The sequence below is a fragment of the Aythya fuligula genome, chromosome 1 (assembly GCF_009819795.1).
Source record: "Aythya fuligula isolate bAytFul2 chromosome 1, bAytFul2.pri, whole genome shotgun sequence".
Lineage (NCBI taxonomy): Eukaryota > Metazoa > Chordata > Aves > Anseriformes > Anatidae > Aythya > Aythya fuligula.
In genome coordinates, this window is record NC_045559.1 from 183,250,762 (window position 1) to 183,272,112 (window position 21,351).

Sequence of the window (21,351 nt, forward strand, 5' to 3'; positions counted from 1 at the left end):
TCTTTGTAGGGTTTTTTTTTTTTTTTTTTTTTTTTCCTGGGGCCACAGCAGTCTTTCTCATGTCTCCTAATTTGTCTTTTCCCCTGTAGAGTAATTACATTTTTGTTGGCTCGACAGACATACATCAGCTTTTGAATTTCCTGGTTTTCTCATGGGACTCTTGATTTTCAGAAGAGCTTTCATCTCTAAGTTCAATGTCAGTTTCAGTAAAGTTTGCTGATCTCTCAAGTTTTGACATTTTACTCAGTATACTAGCTAATCTGAGGCCAGACGTGTTTGTATGTAACAAGTTGGAATTTGCTTAATGAGGTGAAACAGGTCTCTGTAATCCAAATGAAAAGTAGCGAGAGTATATGACCAACAACAAATTATACTCATGCTCTCCTGAAAAGCTGAAATAGACTTGTCCTAAAGCTTTTCATAATGTGAAAAGTTAAAAAACAGCATATTCTCATAATCTCAATGAAAACGTGTTTCACTTATAAACATGTATATAATAAGAAAACATGCTACATCATGCTACACTTTGTTTTGTTTTGTTTTGTTTTTAATATATATTAAAATGTCCAATATTCAATGACAAGAGAGATCTGAAATAGCAATGTAGTTTGGAAAATATTTACCACAGACATATTGCCTTTAGTAATAGCAGATTTACACACGTAACACTACCATGTAACTGTGGACTTGGAAAATTACCACAGAGCAATATGTATACTATGAGCAGCTATTAGAATTGATGTGTCTTCAGACAGCTGTATTGCTATTGATGTGAGTTGGAACAAACCACAGTCCCAGAGCTCTTCATGATGAAAAGCTGTACTGGCTGAGATTAGATGACTGAGTTCCTGTTCTCTGATATTACAACTCTACAGTGACAGAACTGCTGATTTTCGTAGTGTCTGACAAAAAGAAAACTGTCATATGGGCTTGTGATCATTCCCATCATTCTTGTCTTTGGCAAGCTCACTTTAAAATTAGTGTGTTTTCTTAAAGCACTCAATGCATAAGCAAGCACTGACACACCTCGAGGAAAAGATTGCTATGCTGTTGAAGTTAGGAAAAAAAAATCAAGAATAACTTCTGTCATTAGACATAGTAGATTAAGTAAATATTTCACAGTTGTTCTTGTCATCATTTTTTGTACTTTCCCTTCTCCAAGTATCTGTCTGAATTTACAGTTCCTTACAGTGAAGTAAAGAACTGCATGAAGAGCCTCTTTTTAGCTATAGTGCGGGTACAACTGAGCTCATACGATTAACTTGCTGTATTCATGGCAAAGCTGTTCTCTTGTTTTATTTTGCCTCAGGTGTCTTTCATCAGGAAGAACCAGGTTAAACCATCAGGATATGCTGGCCTTGAAGAGCCATTAAGTTCATCCTTCAGATATGTAGCTGTTAAAATTTATGGATTATTTTTTAGCTGTGTGAACGTGAAACAACACTGTGGTTTGTGATAGAGAAACAAGAAAGGTGCATAGGCTATCACTCTGTAACATTTTTAAATTATTTAGATTGTGGCTGCTGTGCTTCTTTCTCTCTACTTCCTGTGCCCCCAACTTTCTACCCTTTAACCTTTGCTGTTATTGTGCTTATCTAGCTCCATGAAAAGCTGGTTTAGTGACTTAAATGGGTAATAAAAGTAATAATTTCTTACCAGTTTATATCCCTGGAATTCATGCTGTAGAGTCAGCTCAGTGTAAGGGTTTTGCAAAATAATGATTGTACTAATTGCATTCAGTTTAAAATATTTTGGAGCCACGTTGTCAGAATAATGTGCTAGGGCTATTTTTGCTTTATTTCATTTTCATATATAGACCTGAGACCACTCTTGATGTTTTGTAATTGGCTTTTATTTCACAGTCCCTTGTCTAGGTAATAAGGAAACTCCTTGTTTCTAAACAGTTCTTCACCAAGGCAACTGTTTATAGGTATCCTGCAGCTTTGAGTAGCATTCAAACTACATGTGTGCAGTGTCACTTCTGCTGCTTTCTACAAAATTTTCCTTTCTGGAACCTGTACAGCTACTACATTCTCTACACTTATGCATCTTTCATTTTGCAATTTGTAATATCCTTGTGTGGTGGATTCTTAGAAGTCTGTATCAGAAATCAGAACTGAGATGAGTTCTTTGTAGTAAGAGCATAAGCTAACAATCTTTATAGAAAACAGCTAAAGAGGAAGAGAGCAGGATCATTGTATCTTACCTCTGTGGATGCCAGAACATCTTCTTGGACCTGGCAGATGGGTTCCACAAATGCTCCAGACATGCTACATTGCAGGTATTGTCTGGAAGGCTACATAAACTTGTACAGTTCTATTTGTACAAGTGTTTCCTTACTTACTAATCACAACCAACATCTATACTGGTAAATAAAAACAGAGTGGCCAGTGTTAATGAGATCAGCTGTCATCAAATAGTATGAAGTAGGACACCACAATCTTTACTCTGATCCATTGGGCCTACTGAGCACCTGACCTTTGCTACTCCCCAAGCTACACCCAGGCTTCTCTTTGATTGAGTGTTCATTAATCCAAGCCAAGGGTCATGTAAACAGTTCAATGATGTGGGCCCTGGCCTTTTGTGATCTATCGGTATAGATGTAAACTAATGCTGTGTCCATAAGGCCTAGTCAAACTAGGCTTAGGGACCATTCTCTGGTCCTGAAGCTGAGTGATGCAGACTGGCAATGCCAAGCTTAGAGACTGCATAACATGTGGCCATCAACCTCCTCTCATCCCCATGTGGGCTGTCTAAGATACAATATCATTTTTATGTGTGTTTGACAGTCTTGAGAGCCTGATATAATGTGAGGGCTGAGGGCTGAGCTGCACCCCAACAGACTGAAGTTTTCATAGCATGACTGAAGGTGTGTGTTACATATCCAGGGTATGGCAGGAGGGCCTATGGAATGTACTAGAGAGTGAAGGGCCTGCTGCAGTCGTGCTGGAGGAGTTGGTAAGGTAAAGCAAGGCAGATGTGTCAGTAGTAATCCCAAACCCATGCTGTTCTCCGGAGCATGTCTTGGCACTGGTTTAGAAACTATTAGTTACAGTAGGCCAAAATTGTGCCAAGGAACATGCTCAGTCATTAGTAGCTTGGATGATCAGTGGTAAAGTGCTGACATGCATTCCTTGGCCATTCTCACTTGCCAATACAAGTAAGCGTAAGAGTTGTATGACTTCCTGGGCACAGCATTAGTGCTCACTGACAAGTCTTGCTGACTGTCTCCTAGAAAATCCTGAATGGCATGGAGAAGAGGCACAGGGGACTGATTCCTTGCACTGCTTAAGGAAACCCAAGGCCATGAACTAAAATAAACACTTAATGGGTTCAAAACAAGGAAAAGAATGTGGTTCTTCACTCAGGGCACTGTTACACTGCAAAAGTCCTTGCCACAAGATACTGGAGGCTAAAAGTTCACAAGTTCAATGAGCAGTCCACATAAAGTCACAGAACAAAAATCTGTAATATTTACTGAATTCATGGAAGCTCCTTCTGGCTCAGATAGCCCCTAGAAAACAATCGGTGGAGGCTGGAGGAACTTCCAGGGAAATTATCACTCTGTATTTGCCCAGCTTTTCTGCTCTGCCTTGTGCATCTTCCTTGGCTGCTGCAAGAGACAGGACACTAAGCGAGAGCTGTCTGCTCCTGCTGCTGTGTCCTCCCATGTTTATCTTCAGTCTTATCTCCATGACTGCATGCGTCTAGCGAATGCAGATATATGGTGTCTGTCTGCAGCTTGGACTGCTCATTTTTTTCCATTGCTTTATGTGGGGATTTAGTCCAGACAGGATCAAGTTGTATGCATTTATTCAGGACCTGCAGACCTAGGACCTTTTGTCATAGTAAGCTTCTTGCTTCGCTTAGTAAGCTCTTAATTAGCTTCTATATCTTTTCTGTCATTCTTCGACTAAGCCACAGCAGAGTGTTTCTTCGAGGAAGCAGAAATTCAGCTTTTTTAAGACGCTAGTGCCTCTGCTGGGAAATTATTTTGTCCCAGAAAGGGCTACTATGATTCTTTAACACTGCCAGGCAATAAACCTTTCCATGCTCTTGTACCTTTGCCTGTCAGCATCTTGTTTATCTTTTCCAGAAACTCTGCCTCTCTGCTGCTTTTCTGGCAACCCGCGGAAGAAGTTCTGTGTCCATTTGCATTCTGCAGCAGTATGCAGTGTCTGAGCAGCAGCACAAAGTGTCTGCGCTTACTATGTCAGATCTGTCATGCCTTTTCAGTTTCAGTTCTGTTACCACTTTTTACCTGCATGTCCTTCAGTTGGCCCATATTCTAGAAAATTGAGCAGTAATTTACTATGGCATGACTTCCCCTATTAAAAATGAGTACATCTGTTCGCTCAGCTAACGGCTTCCTCAGCACCCTCCAGTAGGAACATAATTAGAGTTCTGATTGCAACCTGCTAATGATTCCTTCTCCAAATATCTCCCAATCTAATTTTAAATGCGACATAACAAATGGAGCTAATAAACAGCAAGAAGAGAACATGATAAGGGTAAATGAGTTATAGCAATACCAGATATGAAAATGTATTTAAGCATCAATACAAGTGTAAACTCACGAGCTTCTGTAGGCATTGCACAACTGTCTTAGAACAAGATTTCTAAAAGATGAAGGAAGGGTTTTCTTTGATTCTTAAGTCTGCGTAAGATGACAAAGACAGATGTAGGGGTACAGTCAGGATCACATCACTTGCATATTGGAATCTTACGTAAACTTACTGATACTAAAGACATAAACAACAACAAAGTATTTTATTTCTAACAAGCCTTAATTCTGTTCTGGGAAGTACTCTTTCAGAAGAGTGGTAGTTATCAAAGTAATGATTATTAAAATAATTCAGAGACCATCCTCTGATTTCAGAAGACATCTGATCAGCTTTACTGTATAGCTACTTGGATATAGAAATGGGGTAAAATTTTATCATAGTGAAGGAAATGGTTATTTTCCTGTTGATTGCCATAGGTTCAGAATTTTGTCTAAAATGCACATACTTGATTTAAAGTCATACTAACTTTACAATATATTTTATAGGATAGAGGGATACTCATTCTTTGCCATTCAGCTTCTTCTGCTAAATGTTACAGAAGCACTCCAACATCAAGAGTCATTGCTTTCCTTTCCTTTCCTTTTTTTTTTTTTTTTTTTTTTCCAACTTTAGTTTATCATTGAACACCATATGGTGCACATCCTGGACATCATTCATCAATATAATATAATGCTTTCTGTTCCCCCATTGTGCATGCTGGTGTCAATCATCCTGTGTTTTCAGAATAAAGAAATTGCCGAGAGTTTGTTTCTTTCCACCAATCTAACAACATGGTTGAATTTTTTATGTAAATCTAATTAACTTCTATGAAAAATATAAGGCTATTTAAATTTTATGCATCGAAGAGTAAGCAGATTGCCTGTAAAGATCAAAAAGAATGTTTTTGTTCACATGCAGTAAACAATAAAAAGGTGGATGGTTAAGAACAGAGCTTTTTTTCAGCCTGCAGTATCAGAGATTGATCGGAGTCTGAACCAGGAATTGATATATTGATCTGCTGTCTTTCTAATATGGAATCCCGTCTTTCTTAAAGCTTTGAATTATTTTGTAGGTAACTAAGAAATTTATAAGCATGATGGAATAAGTTATTCTGCAATTTATTTAGTTATCTCTGCACTAGATTGCCAAGCAGTAGGTCAGCTGCAATGATTAACAGAATTTACACTTTATCAGCATTGTAAAAATTACTTACAAGGTTACATCAAAACATTTTGAAGCTATTGAGCAGGAGATAATTGTTAAAGAAGTAGTAAGGGTTATTTTTCCCTTTTAAACGTAATTTAAAGTAGCTCCTGGGATATTTATTTTTTTCCTTTTCAAAATGTGTTTGTTTTAAATTATACTATATTTTATATAGCTGGATGTCATCTTCGACTTTTACATGTTATATAAGAAAATTTTGAATTTTAAAATCTCTCCATTATCTCTCTAACAATGTATAGCCTTGGAAACCTTGTTGCTGTTGTCAAATAATATCAGGAAAGACTTTGCCATATCATTTCACAGTGAAATATCAGCCTGTAGAAGCTCTCAATATTGCTCTGTAAAACTTTTCTTTGAAAATTACATAGGAGACAAGAGTGCCTCAGAGAAATGACTTGAAGAAAATCAACACTGTAGCTTTTTTGAGCTTTCACGATTCCATTGCATGAAGGGCCTTTCTCCAGATCCTGCTTGGAATCACTGTTATTAACTTGTATTACACTGTGGTTCATCTGCAGTATGATTTTTCAATATACTTGATAAACTATCAAATACAGTAGAAGAGGGATCCTGTTTTATTAAAGGCGAATGTGAAGGTGTAAACTGGTGCAAATGAATGTTAATTGGAATTTTCCATTAATTTGAATGGATGTCATTTCAAACTGTCTATGTGTCATTGTAAGTAACGCAAAATTCTCTCTGATACAACAGGGGACAGGAGACAGCTTTGAAAAACTTGAGTTAGGCAAGATGGCAAAGAGAAAGAGGTACAGGTTGATTTTTTGACCCTTGCTTCCACCAGTTTCCATCCCAGTTCTCTTCCCTCATATCCCAGGATATAAGTCCTGTAGGCTGACTCTGTTTCTTGCTGCTTCCTCTGAAAGGTGCTGGTGCTACCTCTGCCACCTGCAGAGAATGGTCCTTACCCCCTGCTGCTTCCCGGCCGGACAAGGCTCCATAATTACCAATCTGAGCAATTCCTGAATCCTGAAATCCCAAGCCCTTTGCCCATGAGTTTGGGAACCACACTGATTTCAGTGCATGGGAAACCTTTGTACACAGAGAAAAGAGGCTGGATTTTAGGCTGAATGAACTATCAGTTTATAATGTAATTTTGAAAAAGTGCTGATATGTACAGTCTCAGGACAAATTAAAACCTCAGCAGGAGCAATATCATGCTGTGTGAATAGATTGCAATTGATGCTTCTATTTTTTTCCTGTAATTGTCTGAGGGCCTCAGGAGAATCTACATCAGGCTCTGAGGGAAAGTGCGTTCGTAAGCCCTATGAGCTGTGCCATAAACTGAGGGTTTGAACAGCGCAGGGATGCAAAAGAGAAAAATGACGCCGCATGAGGCTCTGGATGAGAAAAACAAATTAGCTCCTTCTGCTATAGTTGTTGCTACTCACATGCTCAAAGGTTTGGTTTTGTTTAAAAATAACCTACAATGCTTTCTAGTTTTAAAATTAAATTATTGCTGGTAAAATACTCAGGAGGTGGATGTTCCCTGATCAAGGCCAACACAAGAACAATATGCAGCATAAGCAGCTCCCTACTGTGGCAGAATTTAAATGGTAACAAAAATTGAAGTGCTGGTATAAAGGACAAAACAGTAGGGGATTTTATTGCACTGGCCTGAATCGTCAGGTCATCCCCCCACAGGTAAATGAGGCAAATCTAGCTGTGACTATGTGTGTACCTCTAGTCTCTGCCTGTGGCCTGGGCTGAGCAACCCTCCCAATGAGACAAGAAGGCACTGTGTTGTGTGTCCTTTGAGTTACTTTCCTATAGAGCTCTGCTGTCCTCTCTGCAGACCAAGGTGTGGGATTAGTGTGATTCGGGGTGGGTTTTGTGATGTGGATTCTTGTCAACAACCATGGGAAGAGGTCCATCAAATTCCTTTTGAAACCACCAGAGAAACACGGAATTTCAGTAATTTTCAGCTAGATTGTTCCTAATTCTAATCATCCTGAAAAGATTAAAACAATCTGCTTTACTGTGTTTCTGTTACCACAATTGAAATAATCTCATTATGATATGACCATTATGATAATCTTGTTGAATACAGCTCACATTTTGAAGGATCCAGTGACACATCAGCTTTTCTAGAACAGACAGTCCTTCGTAAGTGAGAAAAATAGGAGTCACACAACAGCTGATAATGCAGAGGGAGAACTAAACTGTACTGCAGGCTGCTTACATACATCTGGTGAGCTATCAGGGTCAGACTATTTCCCTGGCTTAAATCTCAGTGACTACATATACATTAACACACAACCATGTGTGGTGCTTATTAAAAATATCATTGGTAGTACTGTGTATGACAAATACAAATACAAATAGCCCTGTGGAAGAAAAGAGCTCAAGCATCCTTCAGAAATATTCTTTTTTTTTTTCTTCATCACATGGAAGCAAATTATAAGTATTTGTCAGCTGGTGCTACAGGAGTTCTTTAACTTTCTGCTTCAGCACTTCAGAGACTCACATTCATGTTGCCTCTGGTTAACGGTAAATAATAGATCTGCACCCTTCATCCAGGCTACTGGATTTTTTTTTTCCCCTCCAAGCAATCTCATCAATCTGATACTATTAAAGGAACATTATAAAAGTGAAACTATCATCTAAACTCCCCCCATCTTACAGTAAAATGTGGAATTAAACCAGGAAAATGTATGACTATTTTATTTTAAAACAACACTGCTTATTGGGAAAAAAAATAATAAAATAATGGAGTTTCTGGTTTTATATTATTATAAAAGAATGGCTAGTTTCTAGCCCCTATTAAGGAAATAAGATAGTAGCACATGTTTCATCAATGAATGAATCAAAATCACATCTTCTTATCTACCTATCTTTAACTATTGTTAAACTATTTAATTGTTGTATGTGCCTTCAATACGAAATCAACTACAATATCAGTCACCTAAAATCCCTGATGCTTTAGTATATTTGATTAATTTATCATCTTAAATATTTTATCAAATATAAAAAACATTTTTTCTAGCATGCTGTTTAAAATCTACTGAAATGCACATTTTCCTTATTTTTTAACTCTGTTACAGTGACTGAGCAGTTAATGTAGGCTTGCCTGTGTGCTTAGTCCCTTGAGAACCAAAATTGAACCATATCTTTTGGACCCATTTCATTTAGCTCTTTTTTTTTTTTTTTTTTTTTTTCATTAGGAATTCATCAACTGCTAGAAGTTCAGAGCCTTATCATATAACGAAGAGTTACAAGTCTTGAATGCACCCAGTGTTTTACATTCTCAACTTACTTTGGAAAGGAGACCTAAGGGATCAAAGCTGTACAGATGAGAATATATACATGTATATAATGAGAATTCTCATATATAATGAGAATTTTCTTCCAGCACACTTTTTCTTAGTTTTATTACAGAGAAATAACAAAGGAACCATTTCCTTTAAGAGCTGAGCATGTTTATTTCAACAAAAAATAACTGCTTAAGACAAAAATGCATCCCTGCAAATGTGGAATTTTCACAGACATTCTCCTCTTTCTTACCTATAGTTTTTGGGTTCAGATGGTTAGCAGAAACATAAAAATCTTTTGTGTTACTTGTCTGATAGATTACATGCAAACCATTGTTAGGTGACATGGCTAATATAGCCTACATGTGAGGGAGACAGCTCTATTTATGTTACAACATGACCTCACTGTTTGAGTGTCTGCCACACTATAGAACCAAGACTTTCTCCACTGCAAGCCTCGACAATTTATCTGAGTGATGGATCGTGTATTTGTACCTAATCAAGTTCAGGAAGTCAGAGGCGTGAGATAACGCTGGAACCACTGCAGGACAAGGGGTCGCCCACACTTCTCGAGCAGTCCTGCCCAGCTTGGTGCTGTCAGGCAGGAAGTTCACAGAAATCTCAAAAGAAAAAAGCTGCCGGCGCATCTTGAGTAGAGCTTTGAATAATGAGCATGCTAAAATTGGGGGCAAGTGAAACTATTTGCTTATTTTGCCTTATTTTCTTAATGGTTTTATTCCTTCCTGAAATCATGAGAAAAGCCAAAGTGGGCCAATGTTTCTAAAAAGGAAACATTTGCTAAATAACATTTTCCGCTTGAAATCACCAAGCTTGTGTTTTTAACTGCTTAAGGAAAGTATATATATATATATTCTTTTTCAGTCAAAGAGATTTGTAGGCTGATCCAAACCATTTTTCCAGCTTTTCACTTGACAAGAAAAAAAAATAATAATAATAAATCGATTCGTCTTGCTTCTTTCTAACTGGATTCATCTTTCTGTTCAGGTCAGCTAATTGAAAAATCAGTGATCTGCATAGTTCTGTGAACTGCTGTTAAAAATGACAAACAGCTAAAAGGAAGTATATCTGGGTAAGGGAGCTGAGCTGTGGCTGCATCTAACATGCTCCCAGTGACAGTGACAGAAACAGGGAATAACTGCATTGCATCTTCTAGGAAAGAGAAAGCTGCTATCTGGAGAAAAAAAAAAAAAAAAAAAAAAAAAAAACAAAAAAAAAAAAAAAAAACTAGAAAAACGCCTTGCTGCCCTGATGACGTTATTTCTCTGAGAGTGAGAGACGAATTTTCAGAATTACGATCCCAACCAATCGCTATGAACAAAGTCATGGCGGGTTTTGCTGGGGATATTCCCATCCCATCCCATCCCGCGCCGGGCTCTGCCCTGCAAGGGGGCAGCAGCCCACCAGGTGGCAGAGCTCGCCTTGAAGAGCCGCCCTAGGTTACAAAACCTTTTTTTTTTTTTTTGCCAGCAAAGGACCCCCCAGCCTCTCTTCCTTTTTTTTTTTTTTTTTTTTTTTTTTTTTTTATTAATTACAAGCGTAGCTTCTGTTTTGCACGCAAATCGCAATTTCCTTAGAGGAAAAATATTCAGCCAAATGTAGGCACGGAGGTGAGGTTTTATGTTGTTCTTGATTCAAAGGCACTTCTTTCAACAAAATAGGATTATTTTGTCTAACTTTGTTTACCTCAACAGTTTCAAGTTAGTTGAATAGGTTGTACATTTTTTAAATCTGCATTTCTAGCTTAATTCAATTTCAGTGTTAATCTGAAAACATCAAAACACCAAAACTTTAAACCTAAAAATAAAAATAAAAATAAAAATAAAAATAAAAGGGGGAGAGGAGGGATTTTGCTTTTAGAAAAGGAAATCCAAAATATCTGGGATGCTTTGAACACCACTCTCTGAGAAGTGAGACCACTCTCATGGTTTAGAAATTATTAGCTTTTCATTCGCTGATCAAAGAGAAGCCACCTATACATCCTACCCTATATAGCTTGACCAATAAGGAAAGCTCCTGAGTATGACTCCATTGGATTTTGTTCCTTCTCATTTTTCAACTCCCAGGCATTAAGGGAGAGCTGATATAATTAACACAATTCTAAATCAGAGTCAGCGAATGTTATTGTAGGAGTTAGTAGGAGTGTAATATTCATACCAAGTGTGCCAATCCCTATAAGAAAGCTGAACAGGAGAGTTATTTAAAGAGACTAAATGATGCAGAATAAAGCTTCCAAAAGCTGTAATTGAAAGTGACAGAAACATTAGCTTTGAAACAAGTAACATTTAATCACACAGATTATACAGAAACATAATTTTTGTATGTTGTTTTCTTCAATAGAATTTAATTTTAATCTGTTGAGACAGCTCATCACTTTCAGCTGCCTACTGCCAGAAGCCTGTCAGGGTATGTAAATGTAGCTGCTATGACGAGGAAAGGGACCTGTTCCCTCCAACACTGGCCGTAACTTCTGCATGCCTAAAATTTCAATTGCTCATACCTGCACCTGCGTGCTGCAGGTGTATGCAGTTGCACCACTTCTTACTTTTGTGTGTGCCATTTACATGGTTGGACCTTCAAGTCTGGGAAGCGGTGGCCCTGGAAAAAAAAAAATTAAAAAAATGCAATGTTTGTGCACTAAGTAGAAAGTTATGAAAGCGCAAAGGCAAGAAGAAGAAGACAAAAAAATACGTGAATGAACAGAGGCAAGGATACGGGTTCAAACCTTTCTGTAATAACATCTGTAATTTAATTACATGTATCCAGGACATCTAAATAGGCTATATAGTTTTAAAATCACAGTGACTGAACACAGAAAATGAATTTATAACTGAATTGACTAGTTAGGACACAGAGAGAATATATCTCAATAGAGTAAAGAATAAGATATTTATTTAAGCTTTTCCTCTGGTGTTGCCCAATGTGTGCATTTCTCATTGCCCCTGTCCCGACCCACATGAAAATGAGCTCTGTATTTGCAGAACATGGGAGCAGGAGCAGATGCGACCTTCAGGAAGGCCAGTGCAAAGCACCTTCACCTCCTGGGCACTCTCAAGGGCAGCAGGCAGGGGAAGCTCATGTTGACACTCACCTGCTCTTTGTAGCAGCCAAGAAGTACACGTGAAAGCATGTCAAAAACTCCAAGCATTTTGGATGGTTACCATCAAATAGTTTGAGTTTATTTGTTCATGTTCTAAAACTTGTTTGAAAATGGAGCCAGTTATCTCAAAAATGTTTTGAACTACAATGTTATAGGGAGGTTTATTTTATTTTTTGTCTGCTGAAGTATTTCTCTGCTAATATGGAAGATTAAAATATGTTTCACCTGCAGTTCACTCTGAACTTGCAGAGTCTGAGTTATTTAGAGGTGCCTTCTCTTTTTGGGAAGGACAGATCAACAGGTCAGCATGGCCCTGAGTTTCAGAAAGCAAAAATATTTTGTAAGCAGAGGAATTAATTCCAGCTTACGGTGAGAACATTTAAACAGAAGCAGTTCCAACACACAGGGCAATCAGGGACAGATCCTGAGCTCCTGAATTTGGAAGAGGCCAGGGTAGAAGAGGCATTGGTGCCCCAAGCACTTAGAGCACTGCAACAGCCATTTCATTTCTGTGATCAGCTTACAGCATTCCTCGGAGCTTTGCAGGCCTATTCAACACCATACCAGACCAAGACTCTACCCAAGGGTGGCCTTTGGATGAGAAAATCAATGCATGGTGCAAGGCTGAGGCAGTAGCAATGACCCCTCCTTCTCCCACGCCCAGGGTCTGGCATTCCTGACTGCACACCAGTGGGAGCAAAGAGCACACAGGGAGATCAGAAACCATTAATTTGACTGGACCCAGTGCAGATGATGCTCTCTTCAGGGCAGGGAAGGTCTCACGGCATTTGTTTGTAAATGTCTGAACCATTTGCCCTTTGTCAGTAATAAGTGAGCACGTAGCAAGGAAGGAAATGGACTTCAGAAAAGGCCTCCAACCTAAAAAGAGCCAGCGAGATGAAACCTGTAGACTTATCTGTAAGTCTACAGATAAGTAGACTTACAGGTAAGTCCAAGTCACTAGGAGAGACACAAGCTCTTACCAAAGCAGATTTATTATAATGTTCTGTTTACTGCAGTATCAGTACAGGACATGTAGTCATCCCAACACAGAGCAACACGTGCTGTATTGTACTCTGAATGAGTAATGCACTTCGTGTGAGTAATTAATGTATCAGATCTTTCCAAAACTGTATCTGGGCAGGCAAGAGGGTCACCAGGACACTGCCTCTGTTGTACTACTTCAATGGCATGGAGCTCCTAGGAGGTTTTCCTGGCTGGCTATATAGTGATGCTGATTGTGCAGGGACAAAGCGAGCGGTGGACAAAAGCCCAGCATGGCTTGGGGCTGTTTTGAAGTGCCACAGAGGTCCAAGCAATAGACTCATAGAATCATTTAGGTTGGAAAAGACCTTCAAGATCAAGTGCAACTGTCAGCCTGACCTGAATGAGCTTGATTGTCTCCAAATGAAGAATCTGAAAGGATTTTGAAAGGCTGCAGTGACCCCTCTGGCATCATATCTTGTGGTTTTGTGGCTGTAGTTGTGAGCTAAAGGTCTTAATTTCTGATCTCCCCACAGATTTTCAACCACACCAATCAATGGATTTTGCTGGATTATGTAGTACTCCTCTCATTATAATAAATGAGTAAAATTATTCCTAAATAGTGTGCTATACTTCACTTATTGATATAACTCAGGTGATGGCTGTGTTTCTCTCTGGACATGGCTGGGTTTTATATTCTTACTCCTCTGATTTATATTCTTACTCCTTCAGATCAAACATCTGAAGCCCTGGTGTGTGCAGACAACAGGAGTGTAATGGCACCTGAGAGCAGCATGGCTGGTGGGCTGATAGGCCTCAGGTCTGGGCCTTCCCCACGTCTGCTGGTAGCACCCTTGTGAAAAAAATCAGCAAATGTGGAGTTTGCCTGAATGTCAGTTGATTGCCACTTCATTCATTTCAGCCTGAAGTATGTGCTGTTGGCATCTGGAGGGAAGCAGTGAAGAAAATCTGTTGTTTTCTTGGTGGTGCCTCTTACAAGGCCTTTCATTACTAAAGCACACAATTTCAGTGTTGCAAAGGCCTATACAGCTCATGCGAGGTGAGATGGCAACTCTGGTCACTGATATACATCTTCCAAAGTTACCTTTAGAGTATGATGCAAAGTCTAGAAGTATCTGCACGTTTTGAGGAACGGAAGAGAATTTGGTGGAATAAAGTAAATCGATGGCAGTTCATCTACCTGTCCATGTGCAGTGAACAATCCAACTTTGGATAAACATCAACAAAAGCTTCTGAACAACAAGCTAGACAAATAGGAGTTTTATGAAAAGCAGAGTGTATTTCTATAAATGGTCTTATTTATCTGAGGTGATAAAAGAAAAGCTGAGTAGAAAAGCTTAATGTTCTACTATATCAGATTTATAGCAGAGTAGCTGCCCATAAATTCAATGGAATTTTGCTAGCATTAAAGTAAACAAGAACGATGGAAAAATATTTATTCTGAATTCAAAGAGAAAACAAGATCAAGGGTTAATTTGCTTGTTTTTGGTAGTAAAGTAAATAACATAGGAACATGGAAACCTATTAAATGATTAGGTCAGAAAAATCAGAAAGACTTTATGCACAAATATTGATTATAAGCTCAATGAATGTTTTTCAAAGGCTAAGAGTGATAATTTCTACCGGTAGCACTTCACATTAACAATCGCTGTGGTATAGAATCTGTTATAAATGTTCTCCATAAAAAAAAAAAAAAAAGAAGAGGCAGTTGTTTGGGAAAGGAATCCTTTGCTTTTGAGAAGTGGCATACTTCTACTACCTCATATCTGGCTTTTATTTTTTAATCTTATTTGTTATCTGTTTTAAAATATTGACAAGATTTACTTTCCACATAAACATCTAAATTTCCATAGCAAAATAAATATATAAATAACCTAGATATAAGAAATAAGGTTCACTTTTTTCCTCTAAAATCACTTTGTAAACTCTTTCAGAAGCTGCCAATCTAGCAATTTCCCCAGATGTCTTGTTATATCTTAGTAATTAAATTGTAGTCTCTGAGCTGTCTTTTTCATAACTAAGTTTACAGGAAATGCATCTTCATCCTTGTCTAGCACAATATAAAGATGTTCTGCTGGGAATACAGTTGTATTTATTGATTCTTCGGAATTTGTAATTCCTTTCAAAAGAAATTTAGTTAGTTCTTCTGAGCTTTCATGAACTGATGAAGGCAGAAAACAATAATAATTTGAAGAAGTACTTCTAGGGAGTTTTATGACTATAAGATTTGGTACAGGATCTGCAGTAGAAATGTGTTCTCCTTGGTACCCGTTCCCCTGGGGGAGTAAAAGAGCTAATCCCAGTGATCTGATGGGAGATTGTGCCTTTAGCCATTACATGTTTATGTTTAAGGGACTTTTAGTGGAAGTTTCCTGGCTAACTTTGGATGTCTGGGCAGCAGGTAGAGCAAGGGATTCTTCAGCTTGTCCATCCTTGGCATCCTTGACAATAAGAGAAGTCTACTACTTGTGGCTTTTTGTTCCCATTGGATTGCCCTTACTAAGCACAGTCCCCAGGTGGAACAATCTTCTGGCAAATCCATGCCATCAGGAGCATAAAGCAAGCCCAGCACCATATGCCTGTGCCCCCGTAGCTGTACCTGCCCAGGGGGTGCAAGGTTTCATCCACAGCTGAGTCCCCAAAGCTCCATTAGTACTGGGCACAGCGCTGAAAGTGGCAGCATGGCCCAGGGATTGCCTGGGAATCACCACTGCTCTCCTGGCCTTACAAGAAACCAGTCTTTTGGGATTGGAACTGCTCATATGACCTCAGTCAGGCTGAACTTGACCAAAGGTTTCAGGGTTTTCCAGGACCTTGACTTGTCAATCATGTTGGGTGTGGGGGCCAGGTTCAACCTTCTTATACCCTGGTCTGGTGTCCCAACCAACCAGGTGTGGCAAGAGGGAAGGAGAAAGGAGTCACCCCCTTGTGTTGGCATTGTTTCATTTGGAAACATTGCTGAGAGCCCAGGGTAAGAGATTTCCAGGAGGACACCCAACCCATTGTGCTAGAGACACATCCTGACACTCAACCTCTGATTTCCTTTTCTATTTGGATGTTATACAAACTCAACCAAGTCCCACAAGAAAAACTAAAGTAGTTCCCACCTAACAATAAGCTAGAGGCTTATTAAGTTAGACTGCTGGCAAATGAAAAACTTTGATATAATTCTCTTGGACAACTCATTTATTCAAGTGGATTTGCCCTGGAATCTTCCAACAGAAGTAGTATGTTGTGGTTTCATATGGGTATTCACTAGTCATTCCTGTTGAGCTCCTCCACTTTTGCATCCAGAGCCCCAATTCCTCTTATCATGCCTTTTGTTTGTTTGTTTGTTTGTTTGTTTGTTTGTTTTATGAAACCTATAATGGCTTCCTACACAAATAAAAACAAGTTTCTGTGGCAGTGACCTCCTGAGTCATTTGACTGAATGGTGCTGTGATGGATGTGTGTCCATCACAAAATGTGAATTGTGAATAAATTCTGTGTCTGAGTTACATTGAAAAACTGCATACGCAAGACATTAAGCTGCTATAAATTCAGTACATTGTTCTCTAATGCAGTGATTATGGCATTATTTCTGTTTTTGCTAGTGCAAACAGGAGATCAAAATTTCTATTAGTATCGACTGATACTTGGTCTCATCCATCTATATGTTTTTCAATATGCATGTTGCTTGTATTTAAGGATAGATGTTTCTCTGGCATCACTGAGTGTCTAACATAGATCACAGCAAAATTTCCAATATTATGCCCATTTACTGCTTTTTCCACCATTGCTGCATACCATTTTAAATGATTTTGAGATTATTCAGAAGATCAGAGCTTCCAAAATTTGATTTTCCTGTGAAACATTGCAGTTTTGTTCCATTCTTCTTGTTTTCCACTTAATAATTTAAAAACTTGGAATGAATGATTTAAATATGAGTCATGTGCATGATGAACTATTCAGTGTATTAGGAACACAGATGTTTACTGACATAAATTATTGACATCATTTTGGGATGAACTTTGTTATAACCTTGAAGTGAGCAAGCTGATGGAGAATATGAATTAATGTATTTTCTGCCGCTCTGGAATATCCTCCTCTAAGGAAAGCTGCAAAAGTATTTTAAAAGCAAAACTTTAAGCTCAAAATTATCTAAAGAAATCAGGAAGCATTCCCTGTCTATGATAAGAACTAAAATGGGTTCATCTGTATTTCAAAGAGAGAGAGAACGAGAGAGAAATCCAAATGGTTTTTTGTTTTAGTGTGTTTATCAGAAAAGAAAGGTTGGTCTGAATAGGCTATTGTTAGTAACAAGCTTTGCTTCAAGTCAATAAATAGTTGAGTTGTTATATCATGTAGTTTCAGTTCATGAATTGTGCATCTGTTTAAGTCCTGACAGACTGAGAGTGCGTGTTTGGATGCTGCAAATGTTTCTTAGCTCACAATTTCACTTTTTGAAAAAGAAATGAAATATAGCTTCAATTGCTAAAGGAGAGAAATCAACATGAGTGTTAGGATAATTAGGGATATTTAGCAGTGTAGTTTATCTCAAAACTGTGAATGATGATGAATCGTGAAGTGAAACTTCCAAAACTCTCTCAGTTTTATTCAGTATAATATATAACGTAGCTAACTCTTACTAGTGTATTAGTTTGAAAGGCACAACCAAGCAGATTTCAGGTGATTATCAACACCTTTGATCTCTTCATGCATGTCTGCAAAACCATTTGATGTTTGGTGGAGATCTAGCAAGAACCAAAGGCAGCCTATTTTCTAAACAGCAGAGACTGGTCTGGAAAAGGTCAAGCAGAGAAAATGGATAAATACAGAAGCAAGTATCACACTAAAAATCACGTTTTCCTCTAACTGGCTAAATGAACATTTCTGAAGCTATTTTCTCTGTTTCGCTATGCCCTAATGAAAGTGAAATAAAATGTACACAAAGAACCGTGGGTGTAGCTTTTTACTTCCTGGCTTTGACATTTCTGGCAGTTCATTACTGCTAAATATTTGTGAGCATTAATGGTAGTCAGAGCTCCAGAAACAGCCACCGGGAGGTAGATATACATGGAGTTATGAGTTGCACAGCATTCAGAGCAGCACTGGAAGGTATTTGAGTGCCAAGTGCCATGGATGAAGTTAGCTGAAACTTTACATTTGATCTCTGTCCCCAGGCTTGTTGAAGTAACTTCCCAGGAGGATGGGGCGGTGTACCAGCACGCGGTACCGTTGGGAAGGTTGGTCAGGGTGGTGGCGTTGGAAGGAGCGTGGAGGAGGCTGCTGCTGGACACCCGCCACTGGGATGGGTTTGAGTTTCCACACGCAAGCCCATAGTGGGGAAACATCCCAAAACAAACAGTGGAAACAATGTGAAAAGGGAACAGCACCACACACACTGAGATCTGTAGCAATCACGGACACCAGACTGAACAAAATGAGACAAGGCAGATCCATAGGTTGTGGGAAGCACAGATATTTTCAGAGATGCTGCAGCTGGCCAGCAAACATATAGATCCTTGCATAAATGCCAAGCCCCAGAAATATCTTCTCCAGCTAATTCTGGCCACATTTGACAATGAAGGCTCTCAATGGTAAATAAGTTCCCACCAGTTTCATTAAATCAGTGTAGAAATAGGAAAAAAGAAGAAGAAGAAAAAAAAAAAAAAAAAAAAAAAAGTAGCTCTTCCCCTTACTTCCTTCATTGAGAGCAACACAGTGGGGTTTGCACTGCAGGTGCCTGGGGTGCGTGTTCTGGCAAGTGCAGAGCCCTGAGCAGTCCCTGTAGGCCAGGAGTCAGTAGCAGGTCAGGGATGGGGAAACTGGGAGGATCCCAAGTGTGTGTCAGCTCTACAGAGCCTGTGGGAATATGGCCTTACAAAGACTATTGCTATGAAATTAATGTTTTGCTCATTCTGTTGATCTTGAAGAAATTCTGCCTTCATTCAGCAATGGTAAATCCTAAGCACAGAGGAAAAACAAGTATCCGTCAGGTGCCTGACTGTTTGTAGCAGACACCTTCCAAAAAAATGACCTTCATTTCATTGTGTCTCTCATTTTGCCCTCCACAGATGAACTTTTTCTGCAGGCTGCGTTCTGGAGCACAATCCTATATGTGCTATTTCACATTGTGAAAACATTTGGCCAACAGACAAGAGCATATTTATTTACATAGTTATATATTGGCTTAAACTGTCTGTTAAGGATATGCTATATTTAATCATGTCTGTATATGCTGTTCCAACAGCTGCTGTCTTAATTCTGAAACGGAAGAAAACATCAGTCCTAAGGTGGTCAGATGACAACTGTATTGCAGATGACAACTGCACTTTATTTCCTCCCTTTAGCTGCATATACCATGGGTCTGCAGAATGGTAAATCCACTTGGTCCTTCCCAGTCATATGCTGAGATATGGACATACAGAGGTGCTCCACAAATGTTTGGTTCTCACTGTAGCCTTAATTTCTGTACTGCTGGGTGCAGTGTTGACCTATATTTAGATTATTTCACATTTACAGAAAATATTGCCATGCTGGCAATATTCACTGAAAACTAAAAACAATGAATTTACACTCAATATGGACATTACACTTACAATAAGAACATTTTCAGTATAGCAGCAGGAATACTAGGCAAGATTGGTATGATCTAGAGTTCTTTATTTATAGTATTTTATTCTTAGAAGGCATGTGCTTCAAAAGTTGTTCTTTAAGAAAATAATAATAATAATAATAATAATAATAATCAGATTTTCTGATTATTAATTTGATGACAAATTCAGTCCTTCCTTAGCAGTTCTGGACCAGTGTATGCCAGAATCTGGGTTTACGGTAACAACTGTTATGAAGAAAAAAATAAAAAAGTACTAAAAGCTCAGATACAGAGGGAACCAGGTCTGATGACATCCAACCTGACTTTCTGGTGCCCAGCTGGGAAAGAGAAATATACAGTCCTGAGTTACTTGCCTAAATATCCTGTACAGCTGAGGGATGGAGTCAGGCACCTGGCTGTGGCATTTACAAGAGCCAAGTGCCAAGCAGAAAGATGCAGAGAAAATGCTGAAATGAGGGATGCGTCTGAAGTTGCTTATCTCCTCTCCCTCTGATTTGTGTGCCTGGGAAAGAGGCCTTCCCTCTTAGTCACTTCAGTTGCTGCTTGGGTATGAATGGCTTGTTTACTCTTTTAAAAGAAAATGCCTACCAGTAGTCATGTAGTTCCTTACCTTTTATGTAGTGCGAGTGATGGGTGTCACCCAACAGGGATGCTCATTCAAAAGATTTTGGGTAACAGCAAGGCTTTGAACTCTGCTTTGTGCTGAGCTCATTGTTGTTGGTACAGGATAGCAGCGTGTAACTATCCCTGATCTACAAAGGATTTTAAGCATCCAGAAAACTAGTCGGAGAATGCCTAAACACAGGTGAAGTAAAATATCTGCTGAGACACTCACCTCATCCAAGATAAGAAGGCCTCTGGGAATATGCATTAGTTGTACTTTAGGTGCCTAAATAACTTTACTGATGACAGCTGAGGTGCCTTTCAGGTATGCATGCCACAGGCAGAATTTTTGTGACTCACTCACTTGAATTCAGGCATCTCCATTCTGCTTGAGCTATGCCATAGGCACCTAAAGGCTTTTGGAATCTTCTCCTAAATTATTTGAATTTATAAAAATGTCTTGTCTCAAAAGTATGGCAAGGATTCAAACTGCTTCTCGTTTTGCTATGTGAATGAGTAGGAGGTGATGTTTTAAATTTTTCTGTATTGCTTCATAGTCTTTACATAATTACCAGAATGGGATTTAAATTCATCCAGAACTTTCAGTCTCTTCCAAAGCATGCACTGATTTGACCACAGGTGTATGCTGTACAACTTAAAACAATTAAGACAATATCTTAGGACTTCTACACATTTTCTTTGCCAACTTCTTTATTTTGCAAATATGATTGTGAGGCCAGATTTTTGTTATCCCAGAATATTGTTTCAGATAGCATCTAGACACTGTTCTGCATGTTGTATCTGACATTTATACCTTATTTGCCAGACAAGCACCCTCATCTGCTACAACCCTTTTTAAAATTCCCCACAGCAATGGGAACTTTGCCACACTGTGAAAGGCAGCTCAGTGAATGGGCTGGTTTACAAAAATTGGAAAGTAGTGCTCTCTTTTGTCTCAGGAAAAGTGGTTTTATTTTTTTTTTTTTTCCT